At 43.4% G+C, this 15,000-nt stretch overlaps 1 protein-coding gene across 3 annotated transcripts in view; it reads right to left on the reverse strand.

Moving 5' to 3' along the window:
- LOC126576292 (protein Fe65 homolog) overlaps window positions 1–15,000 on the reverse strand; it is a 49,531-nt gene that overhangs the window by 32,897 nt on the left and 1,634 nt on the right. For 2 of the 3 annotated variants that reach the window (XM_050237504.1, XM_050237502.1), the window contains exons 1-2: window positions 3,715–3,792; window positions 1,093–1,423 (exon numbers count right to left, since the gene is read on the reverse strand). The exons of the other annotated variant lie outside the window; for it this stretch is intronic. The gene's annotated coding sequence lies outside the window, so the exon portion shown is untranslated. Of the gene's footprint in view, window positions 1–1,092; window positions 1,424–3,714; window positions 3,793–15,000 lie in introns of those variants that run through there. 3 annotated transcript variants of the gene reach the window in all.

The following is a 15,000-nucleotide window of genomic DNA, read 5'->3' on the forward strand; positions in this document are numbered from 1 at the left end:
TTACAAGCTATTCAATTTAACATTGCTTTGTTTGTACATTATATGCAAAACGTTTATCGTAGGATCATGAAAGATGTTTAATGTATTGCTTGATTTAAATTCATATATATAATTTGCAGAAATGGTATTAAATCTAAGATAAGGACTATTTCATGCATTGAAACAGTTCTCCTTTACAATAAATATCCTCGAAATTCGAGAGGCAAATCGCGTAAACTGCATGCTTATGAGAAGCATAATTCCCACTCAGACTCGATGACAGGTTCGCATTGAAAGGAAGTTCATTACGCTGGCCCTAATATCGGTTATCGACCCCAGCATATGTCAATAGATGAACACCAAAAATGTTCTCGCAAGCGGGGGTGCACGTGCCACCGAGCAAGAGAGGGAAAAAAAATCCCAACTACCTAAAACTGTCCATATTCTTCCTTCGATGGTCAACCTAATTGACATGCAAATAACCGTATGTCCTATTTGCATAAATAACACAAACGTTTCCCCGCTCGGGCACGGGGAAATCTAAAGCCCGAATACCAAGCAAAATGAAGGTGATATAAGGGAGCGTGGAGGATCGGTTCGTCGTAAACAGGTCCAGCTGGTAACACCGGAATGCATAAATTCCGCCAACCATGCGTCGCCGAGCGTCGTTGAGCGTCGAGTTCGCAAAACCGGAAGCTTCCCAATCATTGATCCTGGTTATTTAAACGGAAGCAGCAACAAACGGTACGAAACGTCAAGAACACGTTGCGGGGGGCGTAGGCCAGTTGCCATACGAAATGACAACATGGATTGCTTCCGGTTTGCAGCATTATTCAAAATCCTTGGCACGAGGCATCGTTTATGGGTATGAAAGGAAGCCCCCGTGTTTGCTGTGTTTTCTATTTTGGTGCCACGCAGTTCATGCTGAGCCACGGTATTTCAAGTAGTTTACATGTTTATGTTGGTGCCGCAGTTTATGTTTACATGTTTATGTTGGTGGACGCAGTTCATGCTGAGCCACGGTATTTCAAGTAGTTTACATGTTTATGTTGGTGCCAACATAATTTCTTTAAATATTAATGCCAAAAGCAGCGGAAAGAAATTACAACTTACCTTCAAAGCATAACAAAAGCGTTTAGTGTTGGGATAATCCGATTTGTGTAACGTCCTACGATTGCTTGCGATGCACAGATGAATGTTGCGATTCCGAATACCAATATCCAATTTTCACAATTCACTTTAATGCTTTTGGTCTATACTAATCAATGGTACTCACTTATAGTTATACTCTCTTCTCACTTATTAATATTGAAGCAATAGTTTCGCATAATTTGGTTCCAAAAGCTCGTCGTTTGTTAGCAATGTTGGATTGGTTTGCTTCTTAACATTATTTAAACCATTCAATACTTTCTAAACAATAACTGAAAAATCGGATTTTTCACTTCTGTGCATAAGAACGTGATTGTAAGGAAGGGAAAGATATGGAAAAATCGTTAATAACACAGTAGGCACAGATGTGATTTCGGGAAACTCTTGACGTCATTATTCACAACATAACAAAGAATCTTCTGATGAATTCGTAGAATTTAGGAAAAAAGAAATTCATTTCGAAAAGTAGTTCCAAAACTTGTCAATAGCTTAATATTCTTTCGGCACGGAAGTCCATCCTCAGACAATGCCCGAGGGCGTAAATGGTTTCCCCCCGCAAAGAGACAGAACTTTGGAATATCATATTGTGACCTTATCCACTCACTAAACACGTACTGCTAGTGCTGCAGATCGAAGGCGTACTTTGGTTCCTAAAACGAAGGTAACGTCGTCATAAATTATCCAGCAACATGGTGCCGGCTCGGTAGGCGACAGTTATGTAGCGCAGATACCAAGCCGAATTCCGACTAAAGTTGCTCCATTTTCCAGCTTTATTTAGCGGAATATTCCAACGTCTTAAGGTCATGCAAAGATTACTTTAACGAAGGTGGTCATAAATAGGCAGCAGCACAACTGCACAAAAGTTCAATTTGTATATCAACCATTTGCTTGTTTGTGGCACACCAAGTACACTGCTTGGTACCAAACATATTTGAAGACCCAACAACGGCAATCTACGGCCGACAATCTATTACCGCGGTAACCGGCTTACTTTGGTCCCAGGGCTTAGTAAGATTTCATCAAAAATATTCTCCATCCGACATTCCTACCGAAGAGGCAGCAATTCCACAACACAATCATTAAAAAAAAAAGAAACAAAACAACGACTACTGCTGCAGCAGGAAAAACAATCGAGGCGTTACATAAGCCGTGCGCCCTGTGGTGGAACTGCGGGCACAATAAACCGTTGCACAATCTGCTTTTCGTTGCTCGCAGAACACCTGCTTGTGTAGAGGAAGCGCTTTGCTTCGCTTACCATCTTCCCGAACCTGCCCCTGCCCGGACGGAGTCCAGTGTTATCAATTTTGCTGCCACAACGATTTCCTCCCCGATTCGCATTGTGTGCAAATTAGATTTTAATTATTAATCTTCACACTACACTGCGGTGCCAACACACACGCCAACACAAGGTACAGAGGCCACCGGCATTGAATGATCCTTTTGTAGCGGAGAGAGAGAGCGAGCAGAGCCAAGGAGAAAGAGAAAACGAGCAAGCGAGAGAGAGAGTGAGAGAGAGAGAGAGTGACGAGAGCACGCGCACGGCAGCGAGAGAGTTCGATTTTCCTGCTGGCTGTACCGTGCGGACTGGAAAACAAGGGAAAATCGAATAAACCACCGCCACTTCTCTCTCACACTCGCACACACTGTTTGGTGGTGTCCCGTTCTATCTCTCCCGGCTGGCTTTGCAGCGGAAAACCGTCCGTCGCCGCCTCCTTCGTTGGCGTTGAAAAAAAAAACACAATCTTATTACTGCAGCGCGTGTTGAAGAGATTCTGGAAGGGCTGGTTCCTATTTGTTTTCGTTCCATCCTTTCAGGTGTGTCTCTTTTCGGGAGAAGGAAGTTGTTTCGGGATCCAGGGAAGGATGTCATTATCACCGATAACGACGACAAGGTACCACCTAGCACCGGTCGAACCAGTCGGTCACCAATCCGCCACAGTACCGAGCACTTTTCTCAACGATGGATCCATTTTCCAACTTTTCTTTCCAGCTTACTTCGATTTCCTTCGAATTGTTCTAGAGCACCACCTGAATCCATGATTCTGGATGAAGAATGATACCAGGTACGACCCAAGGACGGACGCACTTCATCCAGTGTCTGTCTGTCTCCTTCGATGGAAGCAGTCGGTCAGGTGGGGTTAGAGGGTCGGGTAGAGAGTGTCATCATCAGTTGCGTTTGCTCCCACCGTTAAAGTACACGCACTCGCACACACAAAACACCGTCACAGTGGCCACTTTCTTATTATATAACGCGCTGACTCACAACACAAAAACGGGCAACAGAAAACGGGACTCCTGGACAAAAGCGAAAACCCGTGACCGTGTTCTATTTCCTGCACCACAGAACACATCCATGGCAGCGAGGGACAGTCACGCACAGAGGGACAGTGAAACCCCACATACGTTCCTCCGGTAGCCTCTGGACGACGCACCCAATGCGTATCTCCCCGCACAAGCGTTTCGATTTCGAGACACTTTCGAACCGACGACACGACACGTCACGTCACGGGAGGCCGCGTCCTTTCACCCCAACGAACGACGACGACGACGATGACGACGACGACGGTTCCACCTCTTGTTACCCACCGTCGGAAGCCGTTCAGCAGCAACGGAGTCGGAGCGAATCCGCGGAGTAGCTCGACGACCCTACCGCTTCCGTGGCTGACGTCCTTTTGATCGTGCCTTGGCTGCACGCGACCAACTCTGCTGCTCCACCCGACCGGGCTACTTCGGTTTTTGCGGAAAAGCTGAAAACCAAGCACGCACGCACGCACACTAACACCCGCGAGCATCGAGGTCGGAAAATCCTTACAGAGCGAAAGAGAGCGAGAGAGAGAGAGAATTATGGGGGAAAAAGAGAGCAAGAGAGCACTCTCTCGTGGCGACAGGATGCGATGTGTCTGTCTTAGTGTGGGGAGGAAAAACCCCGTGTGCAGGAAGGTCTGCGCAGGATACGCATCGCGTGCAACAGCAAACGGAGTGAGTATGTGACGTCAAGACCGACTGACCGTCAGCCGAGTGAGTGGAACTACTCTGCAGGTTACTGCCGTCGATGGAACCACATTACAAATGGCTCACGATGGCGTTGGTGGCATTAGAAAATACCAAATTGCATCCAGCCAATGGCATGTTTGATGAGCTTGTTGACAACTTTACAGGGGAATTGACGAACAACAGCGGCCAGCAAGCACCCTGTGAGGGGTTAAATGCGATGTCACCACTACCACTACGACCTACCAATCCAAGTAGCATTTGTGGAGACGAACAAGTGACTTGCGGCATGTCGTTGGATCCTTGGATTCATGAAATTCCAAAGCCTCGCATTCCTGTTCCGAAGGGCATCCCACTGTTCGCCAAACAAGCTCGCCTTCGAATGACCAATATCAGGGTCGTCCTGGAATACCTTGGACGCCGTTGCGTTCCAAACCATAGAAAGCCGAGGACAGGCCGTCCGGAGTCGGAATACAGAGAAATGCGTGTGCGTTGCTGTGTTTGTGATTGTGCGTATACGACGAACAGGATGACTCACAGTTTCACCACCCGTCCGTGTACTGTCCACCCTCTTTCTCTGCCGGAACCGGCGGCATCGTTTTTCCACTCCGAAGGACAAACAGAGCGAAACGTCGGTGACCGCACTGATGCCATGGGAGAGTTTGTTCACTTTGGTGGAATTCCGTTGACCGTAGAGGGGAGAGAGAGAGTTGAAAAGATGGACCGAGATTATGAAAAACAACACACCAAAAACCAGGGCACTGGCCAAAAGTGTGACCACATAATTAGAGGACCAGACCAGAAGTGTGCCTGCATGCTACACCACCAAGGGAACACTTTAACATCGTCGAGCAAAGCTTTCGGCGATAGTACGATAGCACGGAACGGAACGCAAGGGAGGGAGATTAGGAGGGACCGATAACTAATGTAGGTGCCAGGCGTGATGTATGGGGAAAGGGACGTGCTTGGGGCTTCCTTTTTAATCATTTACGAGCGCTGGCACTGGCCGCTGTCGCCCCTTAGAACCCGTAGCACCCGTAGGAGATGGAGAGTCCATCCGATCGGTGACACACAAACGATACCAACGGTGGTGCGGTGATAATGACGATAATGAGGATATTTCGAAAGGGAAATTTACGGTTCCATTACTGAAAATTCCTTCCGACACGTGAAATGCAGGTGATTCAACGATGGTGATCGATCTTCGGGGGTTTGTTTTTGGTCATCGCATCGCAGGGAACAAGCGCAACCAAACTTACCAACAGAATAGAGGAACCAAAGACGATGTGACAGCTTAGAATTTACAAAAAGAATATGCTACTCTATCATGTCCGTATAGATGTTTCGCTATCACTTCGTCATTATAACTCTTAACCGTTTGTTACTTGAATATGTTTCATGTTATAGTCATGAAGACCTTTATTCTTTCATTGTTTTGTCTAGTTACAATTGGAATACTGAATTATATTTCATTATTCAGACTTAAGGTAAATTGATATTTTGAAAAAATATTTATATACAATGCTGCTCTTGTATATAATAGAATGTATGCTCTTGTTATATAAAATTCTTAATCAAACGATAGCATATTTTGCCGAAGTTTTTTATTTAAGTTGAAGTTATTTAACGACGTTCTTTTTAAAGTAAAGGAGTACTAACATCAATTCGAACGAAATGAACCTAATCTGTGTGATAATAAGAAAATCATCAGCTTTTATCGTAAATGGCACACTGTACTAAAACTGTTGAAAAAAAACTAGTACGCAGTTCAATGAAAATGTATTTAAAACATACAGCCGTGCCGCGGTCATCTGGGTTATAAAAACTTAAAATGTTTTTTTAGATGTGGAAGATTTCCAGGGTCTCATAGTTCTTGTAAAATTTGAAAAAAAAAAATTTGTTCAATTGTTAATGCCATTTTTATTGTGTAAAAGTGATGACTTAACGATTTGTTTTAAGGAACTGAATTTACATAATTAATTTTAAAAGGATTATCAAGATTGAAATTAACATCGAGCAGGCATCGACTTTTAAACGTTGGTTTTGGGAAAATAACAAAAATGCGAGCCATGTTTTTCCAAAGCGTGATACATTTGCAGTTTTGCTGCAAAATATTCTTGAAAGATTATCGTTCAAATTAATTTATCGGAAAAAAACAATGCGAAATGCTAAGGTTGAATAGCAACTCATAAATCATTGCAACAGATTCGGATAAAACTAAACATTTAAACGATGCGTGGAATACGGACAATAATCCAGACAATTAGGGGAACTATCCAGAGATTAATTAACACTGAACGATTGTATGATGAATGCCATTGCATGTAGCTTGAAACAAACTCCATTGCCAACATGACCATTTCCTAATGCTTGTTATGCTGAACGTCAGCATCGTCAACTTAAGTGAATCGGACAATTGGAATCGAAAACCAATCCCGCGTCACCGACGGCGACGAATGCGTGACCCGCGAGTTGGTTCGTGCACGCAACATGCCTAAGTGGCTATTAAGAAATTAGGGCTCCGGATCCGGCCTCGGGCCAAACCAGCAGCCTTAACCAACTGAAGCGATGGTGATTATGTCCAGTCAGCCCGGTGCCCTTTATAAATCTGTTGGACTGATAAATTTGTGTGTTTTGCTTATGAGAGACAGAGAACGAGAATGGAGCTCCATTTTCGGCACGCGCGACCAATGGCCCCCCAGGTGAGGTGAGTGGCGAGTAAGATTTTTTTTCCTCTTTTTATTTATTTTGGTTTTTTCGACTCCATTTAGCCATCGGTCAACTACACCAGGCGCCATGGCCAGTTCGAGTCCTATTTGCATGCATAATTAAACAGAAACCGACCGGACGCCCGGCCGGACGGACACCTTACCGCATTTTTGGGGCAATGAAAGTAATCAAAAGAGGGGGAAAACCTCCAAAAATCAGAACCAAACGCAAGGGGAACTAGAAGACTTCTGGGGAATAACGAACGCCATTGTGGAAGCCCGCAGTAGCCCGCAGTGAGCTTGGTCGTCGTCGTCGTCGAGGTCCAGTCCTCATAGATATAAAGCACAATTAAAAGAGGAGGCCAACTGACGTTACCGGGAATCCAATCCAGGAGTCCAATCCTAACTTCCAGCGCCCAGTAGTGGAGTAGTGAGTCAGTGCCTAAGGTGAGCTGCACAAGAACCAACAAGCAGCGAATGAACCGGTGCGGTTTCTCACCTGAAGCATAAACCTTGAACCCACCGGGCATCTGCTTGCTCTTGTTGTACGGAGTGGTGCAATTACATTCTGCTGCTGCTGCTGCTGCTGGTGCTACTAGCGCGGGTAAAGGCATTACCACGCACCGCAGGACACCAACCGCAACAGCCAGCACCGCAAGACATCGTGGCCACACGCAAGAAGGACGAACGCTCCGCTCCGCATGAGACAGTCGCTCCTCCGCACAATCACAGCGGTAAACAACAACAATAAAAAGGGAACTAATCCTTAACATTTATTCTCATTTTATGAATCCTCTTTCGCCCGTTGTTTATGAGGAAATGTGTGCGCGCCACGATCGCCGGCGCACCACGCGCTCTCTTTAAACTCTTTGTGGGAACCAATCTGTTGCTTGTTGCCTTGGAGCGTTTTTATTTTTGGGAAATTTCAAATAATTTCAGTTTCTCTAAACAAATGTAATGTTGTTAAAAGTGAAATTATGAGCTCATGAAATTAATTTCATTGGATTGGTGCAAACCCCGTATCGCTATCACACTTCAAATGATAAATGAGGCAAAGTATCACGACAAGATACAACGACATCGCCTTCCTCCGTTCATTCCACGATCATGGTTCTGTGTTAAAGAAGGGATTAGTGGGAAAGCTTCCACAAAACAGCACGTCCTGCATTGTTGCAGCCACACTAGAGGCTAGACTATGGTTTGGGTACGGCATCTACCTACGAGAAAAAGGATTCTGGAGCGAGCACTGGCCGCCGGAGTGGTGGATTGTTCTTCATTTTCTCATCTCGAAACCACACCACACACCGTTTCTCACTAATTGCAATTGCACTCCTGCGCTCCAGCTTCACCCAAAAGTGAACGTGCAATTATCAAAGCCAGTGCATTCATCAAGAAACGATTTAAGAAAACGTGTCTCTGTGGAGCGTGGAATAGTGGTGCGAGCACTGGAGCATCCTTTATTGTTACTCATGCGAAGGTTCTGTAGCGATTCGGGACGAGAATGTACTTCAAAAATTCTTCGCTTCACAAAATAATGCAATATTGTTTGTGGAACTGTTTAAGGACTTGTGGGTTCTATCAGGCCAATCATTAAGGGGGGTCTTAATTTTTAAACCACATTTGTTTTTTTTCATTTTTCCATGAATTTCTGATCCTTTCAAGAATATTGTGTGAAATATTTGGATCAATCGAAGTGAAACTGATAAAAGATATTGATTTTTTTAAAAACTCTCCTCATGCAACACTCAATGCATCTCGCTACTTTGAAGAGCGTTTCCCAAAACCTAAGTTTATAAAATCGGTGAGCATCGTAGCAAACTGAATCGATCGGTTTGAACACATGTTCTGTACACTCTTTTCCAGGTAGCTCCGACGAGTTTTCCTGAAAATCGATAACGCTTTTTTCTAAACAATTTTTTTGAAACTCTCCTTTTTTGGGAATAAAATGATTCATAAAATGTCGCCTCTTTTTCAACATCAAACCGCTGTCAAAAATTAGAGAAATAGAAAATCAACAAAAGGCAGATACCTGGATAAACTTACAATCTATGAAAAGAATATGGATTTGTATTTTTCTGATGACCCATCATGCAGCAACGCAACGTTTTTGGTCCGAATCGAAAGACTTGCTCCTTTAAGCGACGAACCCGGTTTAATCATTGATCAATCCGCCTCCATCATAGTGTGATCACTTTTTCAACTTAAAAAATTTACTAAATTTAAAAAAAATGGAAAATAAACAAAACCTCAACGAAACTAGCTGGATAAGGATATGGATCACATAGCTAGAGTGGGCACCGAAAAAAGAGCATCATTTTTGCAAACATGTCTAAATCTCATGCCATGGATTAAGTTTTTAACTAATCTTCCCAAAACTAAAACCACATATTATTGTAAAGTTGTAGTTTTATATGGCATTAAGGTGAAAAAACGGTTTAATAGTTTCTTTAAAGAAAAAAACTTCAATCCTGAGCCACATAATGCACGTATTCCTTTTTTGCATACGATTTGAAAATACTTCCATGATAATATTCTTAGCCTATAAGGCAGTTTAAGTCCCTTAGACTTAGGAAAAGGCAAACCTCCGGTCCCTGTTGGGCGAATGCATTGATGAATTACATAAACTGGTTGGATGTTCATGATGCTATCATCATTGTCTCTATTTTTACTTCCAAAGAACCCCTTTCTACATTGCATTACGTTATGTAACCTTACATCGAACGGCAAAGCATGACACACGCGGGGAATGAAGACTTTAAGGAAATCAACAAGCAGTACCCACGCCCCCCCCCCCCCCTTTCCGTTGGCCATTACCTCCGGGAACAGTACCTTATTGTAGCCGAAGAAAAGAAGAATAAAATCGTTCCTTCGAGAAGCATTGCTTTGGTTAGGGAATCGTGTCGTCGCCTGATGACGACCATGTCACACGCTGGTCGCCGCGAAGCAGCATCCCAGCTTTCAGCCCCCCCCCCCCCCCCCCCCAAGGAGATAACGAGTGAGATACTGTACGAATTTTGTTTTCATTTCGTTTTATATTTATTCATCCCGCAAGACACACAGCCACCAGCGAATCAACCAACCAACAGCAACAACAACACCGCCTTCTTCACCGACAACTGGAAACTGTCGCCACGCAACCCGTGCCTTCTCGCAGCGAGTGCCGCCTCAGCAGCAACAGCAAAACATATCACCGTGGGCTCGTGGGCGATATGAAGGCAAATTATGCCGAAAACTCTCGAGCTCGAGCGCACAGGCCAGAGAAAAATAAATTCCCGAACGCGGGCTTGGAGCACCAGCCAGCCAGCCAGCTACTTGCCAAACGTGGAGACATTTGGGACATACCATAAGTAGGACGGACGGACAAACAGCGCGTCGTCCCGGACTCCGGTGGTTTGCGGTGCGGTAGAACCTGCGTAGACTTGACTGAAAGCACCGATTCCGATTTCTCTCATTTCTTAAGGAGCATTTCTTCTTCTTTCGTTCTTTCTTGGCGGTGAGCAACTTGGCACCACTTGGTCCGAGTGCCTGCCGTTTCATGAATATATTTATTTCTTGTTTCATCTTTTCCTTAGACATGAAACTGGCCCTCGTTTCGAACTGACGGAGTCAGCGGAAGTTTTGTTGCTAAATGAAAATGTATCCACCAATGTTGTTTTGGTGGAAGCTGTAAGCTGGTGGTATTCTTGGAGCGGGCAAAGCCTTGAAGCCTTTCTAGACAGATCCTTGCTATTCTGGGTAGAATCGTAATCGGAGGATAAATCACCACGAAAGGCTATCCCTGATGAACTATCCAGGGTGGGAGTACTGCATAATCGTATTAGCAACTGGGTAGATTGGGTTCTTGTAGTTTTCGCCCCACAGGACTAACTATCTGGTCAACGGGAATTAAGGACAGAATGATTTAAAATGTTTTTTGTTAAAAAAAAGTCCTTTAAGGGGGGACTTTGGTATTTTCGGGCCAAAAAAAGGCCCGTTTTTAACGATTTTTTGTGACGCAACCATTCAACTGCATTTTTTCAAGTAAATAACATAATAATCTACAACTTTTGAAAAATATTTGTTATTATTTTGAGCAACATTCATTGAAAAATCAATCCATGCCATCAAATTTAGGCAGTCGTGTCTTCGAATAGATACTTTTCCTGGTGCCCATCGTAGCTGCGTGATGGGTCATCAGAAAAATACAAATCGATATTCGTTAGAAAGATTATAAGCTTATCTAGGTAGCCCCGGAGAGGTTTTGTTAATATTTAAATTTTTTCGAATGATTTCGATTTTTGGCAGATTTTTGAAGTTGAAAAAGTGATGCTTTTTGCGTTTCTGCCATAAAAAACGAACTTTACAGATTTGTTTTAAAAAAAGTATAAACAATTTTAATGATATCTCGACGGGGCTACCTGGCAAAAAGTGTACAGATTAACTGTAAAAACTTTCAAAACGATCGGCCAAGTAGTTTTTACGATACGATGGGCACCGAGTTTGAAAACGTTGGTTTAGGGAAACGCTCTTCAAAGTAGCGGGGTGCATGGAGCCTTGTATGAAACGCGGATTTTCAGAAATCTATAACTTTGTCAGTTTTGTTTCAATTGATCCAAAAAATTTACACAATGTTCTTGAAAGGATCAGCATTTAAGGAAAAATATTAAAGATATCTGAACATCAGTTACTTCGCTAGTGTGTATTCGTAACTTAAAGTGTATAACTAATCACCAAAGCTTTGAGAAACACTCATGAACTTTCCAAAATTCTTACTACTGAATATCTCGCTGTATTGTAACACGATTGACCCGTTTAATTTGACCTCACATGTATTTGACAGATACTCTAAAACATGTAAACTCTCTTAGCAAACCCCGTTCGTCAATAGAACGCAATTAAACTTTGTCGCATACCCATTGCCATACTGGAAATTGAAGACACGATAATGAGTGTTCTCCATTCCATTGAATGCACGCAACCTCATCCAGAATCCTCTTTACAGATTCAACACCAACCACTAGTGCCTTCCAAAACAATTTTCTAGCCATTCTATCGAGCAGCAGCCCGCGTATCACGAAACACGCTGATTGAACAGGTCAGTTTGAAAAACAGAAGAAGTAATCCTACACGTTCACTTGATAAAAATACGATCGACCATTACCAACTGGACTATTCTGGCTTCCACACTGGGCGCGTCACTGGGAAGCAGGGACGGGACGGGACGGGACGGTCGAAAGCAGAAAATCACTTTCCTCTAATCGAATTCCACTTGAACCCCGTTCTTTCAGGGAAATATATCGATTTGTTTTCGCTGCACCAACCAACCGACCAACCAACCGGCCAACCTATAGAGTGTGCGGTCCTTTTGCGGTCGGAGCTCAACGGAATGGAACTTAACCGATGCAAAATGGGACATCGACCATATGCACCACTCAGCCAGGCTCTTCGTTCATTTCATTTCATTTAACATTCATGCTACCGACCACCGCCAGCAGCAAACCGACAAACCACATCCATAGACACGGCGCCAGAGCAGGTGAAATCACGTGGATCTTCAGGGCGCACTGTACAACATCGTCTTATACTTGACCTAAACTCTAACGAGCTTTCAACAAGCTTGGGTGAACCGATATTGAGATTGGTTAGCAAGGACGGGCTGGCGGCAAGGAAAGCCCCAGGCGTTGGTCCAGGGCCTGATGCATTCCACCTGGTTAATAATAAGAACCGGGAGCAGCACCAGGAGCAGCACTTTCGGCAGTTTCGTTGAAATATGCTTCGAACGTGCCCGCTGCCCGCAAGCACGGGTTTGTTTGGGATGCATTGACCGACTGGCAAGTCTCTCTCTCTCGCTTTCTTATCCCACATATTGGTTCAGAGGGCTACAAGAACGGTTTAGGTCCCCCACTTCCCCCTAAGTTAGATCGGTTCGAATCGCTTGTCGACCGTGGATGGGAATTTATCGATAAAGATATATTTTTCGCCTTCACCACAGCGTGTTCTAGTTCATAGGGAGCACATACAACCCCAGAACCGAAAGGGAGGCGAGGCGAAAGGTGTATTGCCGAGTGGGGAAAAGCTGAATCACGGTACAATACACCGTCGGGAATACCTGCGGCATATACCTACGCCAAACAATGTGCTCGATGCACCTCGATGACGTAAAGAGCCCGTTTATGAAGTGGAAAGTTCAACAGAAATGGAACGGAAAGGGGAATCGGGCTTTCCATTCTGGGGTTGCCAAGTGCAGAGTGCAGATATTGAAAAGTTTCCTTGCATTGTGTAAAGAGGTGCCTTTTATGAAGGTTTAAAGAATGGCATCGTACGACCTACATATTGGAAGATGTACTAAGACTAGTGCACCTTTGTTATTAGCTTTATATTATTCAGTGAAAAGAGTAGTTTATTGAAGAGGGCGCTCATGTTTATTCGGACCAAAACCAGCCTCTTTTTTTGAGGATTTTATTGTGACGAAACTCTTGCGATATAAATGTACGAATTGGAGCGTTATTACAAAAATAAATATATTAATCAGCTTTACTGCGATTAATCAGTTTTATTGATTAAGAATTTATATCATGTCAAAATAATTACGTAAGCTCTTACTTCTTAAAGTAATAAAATGATCTGGATGTCGTTTTGTGCCTTCCAAACATTTACGGCTATGTTCTTGGAGGGATTTAAAACAAGTAATTTCCCTTTTTAAGTTAAACTACTGTTTAAGTAAAAACTACTGGACCGATCGATTTGAATTTTTTTAAACATAATCTTTACACTTTTTGCCAGGTAGCCCCGTCGAGATTTCATGAAAATTGTTTATACTTTTTCGTAAACAATTATGTACAACTCGCTTTTGTTTGCAATTTCGCAAAAGGCATCACTTTTTCAACTTCAAAAATTTATCAAAAACTGAAAAATTGGAAATTCAACAAAAACTCGACGGGGCTACCTGGATAAACTTATAATCTATCAAAAGAATATCGATTTGTATTTTTCTGATGACCCATCATGCAGCTATGATGAGCACCGTAAAAAATATCTTTTCGAAGACATGACTGCCTAAATTTTAATGTTATGGATAATTTTTTTTTAATCTTCCCCAAAATAGAACTAAATATACTTGAAAAGTTCATTCATTGAAAAAAATAAAGTTGAATGGTTGCGTCACAAAAAATCGCCAAATATTATCCTTTTTTTGGCAAGAAATTACCGAAACCCCCCCTTAATGCTCGTCGAAAATCACATTGCATGCCTATAAGCTTATCGTGTGGTATCTAAACGAAAGCAACATCCTAATGAAGATCAGATAAATAGAAAATTGATAAGCAGAAATTTAGCAGAAAGTGTTCACATCGATGAAGGATGAGATAACTATCCTCACTTCATCGAAACTTACAGTTAATTATAGCCTGTTTATAAATTTCAATCTACCGAATAAATCCTGTCACATCCTCCTGATGGATTAGGACCAGGTTTCAATCAATTGCCTTCGCTGCTGTTACACAGAAAGTGGCTCAATCTGTTCTCCGCAACGAATGCAATACATGCCCCAAACGAGCGGAGCTCAACGGGGAACAAATATTGGCAGCAGTCAGTGGGACAACGATTCGCCATTACGTTCATTACTCAACTCAGCGTTTTACGCCGCTTATCCATATCGAGCCAACAACAACCGTTTCCAGCCGGAGCCCCGCCGTAAAACCTCCTTCCCTCCTTCAGCTCAACGATGGCGCCCGACAACTCCGTTCCATGTATAAAACGGAAAACAGGGGGCTGGGGGGAAGCGGGGGACTAGGCTAACAAATAGCAATAGTCTGGCAAATGGCGACCGGTCCTAGCACAATGTAGCAGGCGGTGAAGCTGCCAATAAGGAGCATAAATTTTCATTGAATTATTTCATCGCGTACAGAAGACTGTTGAGGCAGCCTGAAGTCGTCCTGGGCCATGGTGGTGGCAAGGATTGAGTCCAATGCACCAGGTACTCCATCATCATGCTCAGTAATTAGTGTTGAGACAGAAAGCGAGCATTTCTCATCAACAGCAATTGGTGAATGCGACAAAGGGATTCAATGGATTTGTTTTGTTCTACAAACAATGCTCCCTCGCCAACAACCAACAAAGAATTTGACTGTCTGACCACAGCATCAGTGCTGGTTCTTGTACTTAGGATTCTTTTCTTTGTACAAGACACGAACAG

Source organism: Anopheles aquasalis, chromosome 3, assembly GCF_943734665.1.
Source record: "Anopheles aquasalis chromosome 3, idAnoAquaMG_Q_19, whole genome shotgun sequence".
NCBI lineage: Eukaryota > Metazoa > Arthropoda > Insecta > Diptera > Culicidae > Anopheles > Anopheles aquasalis.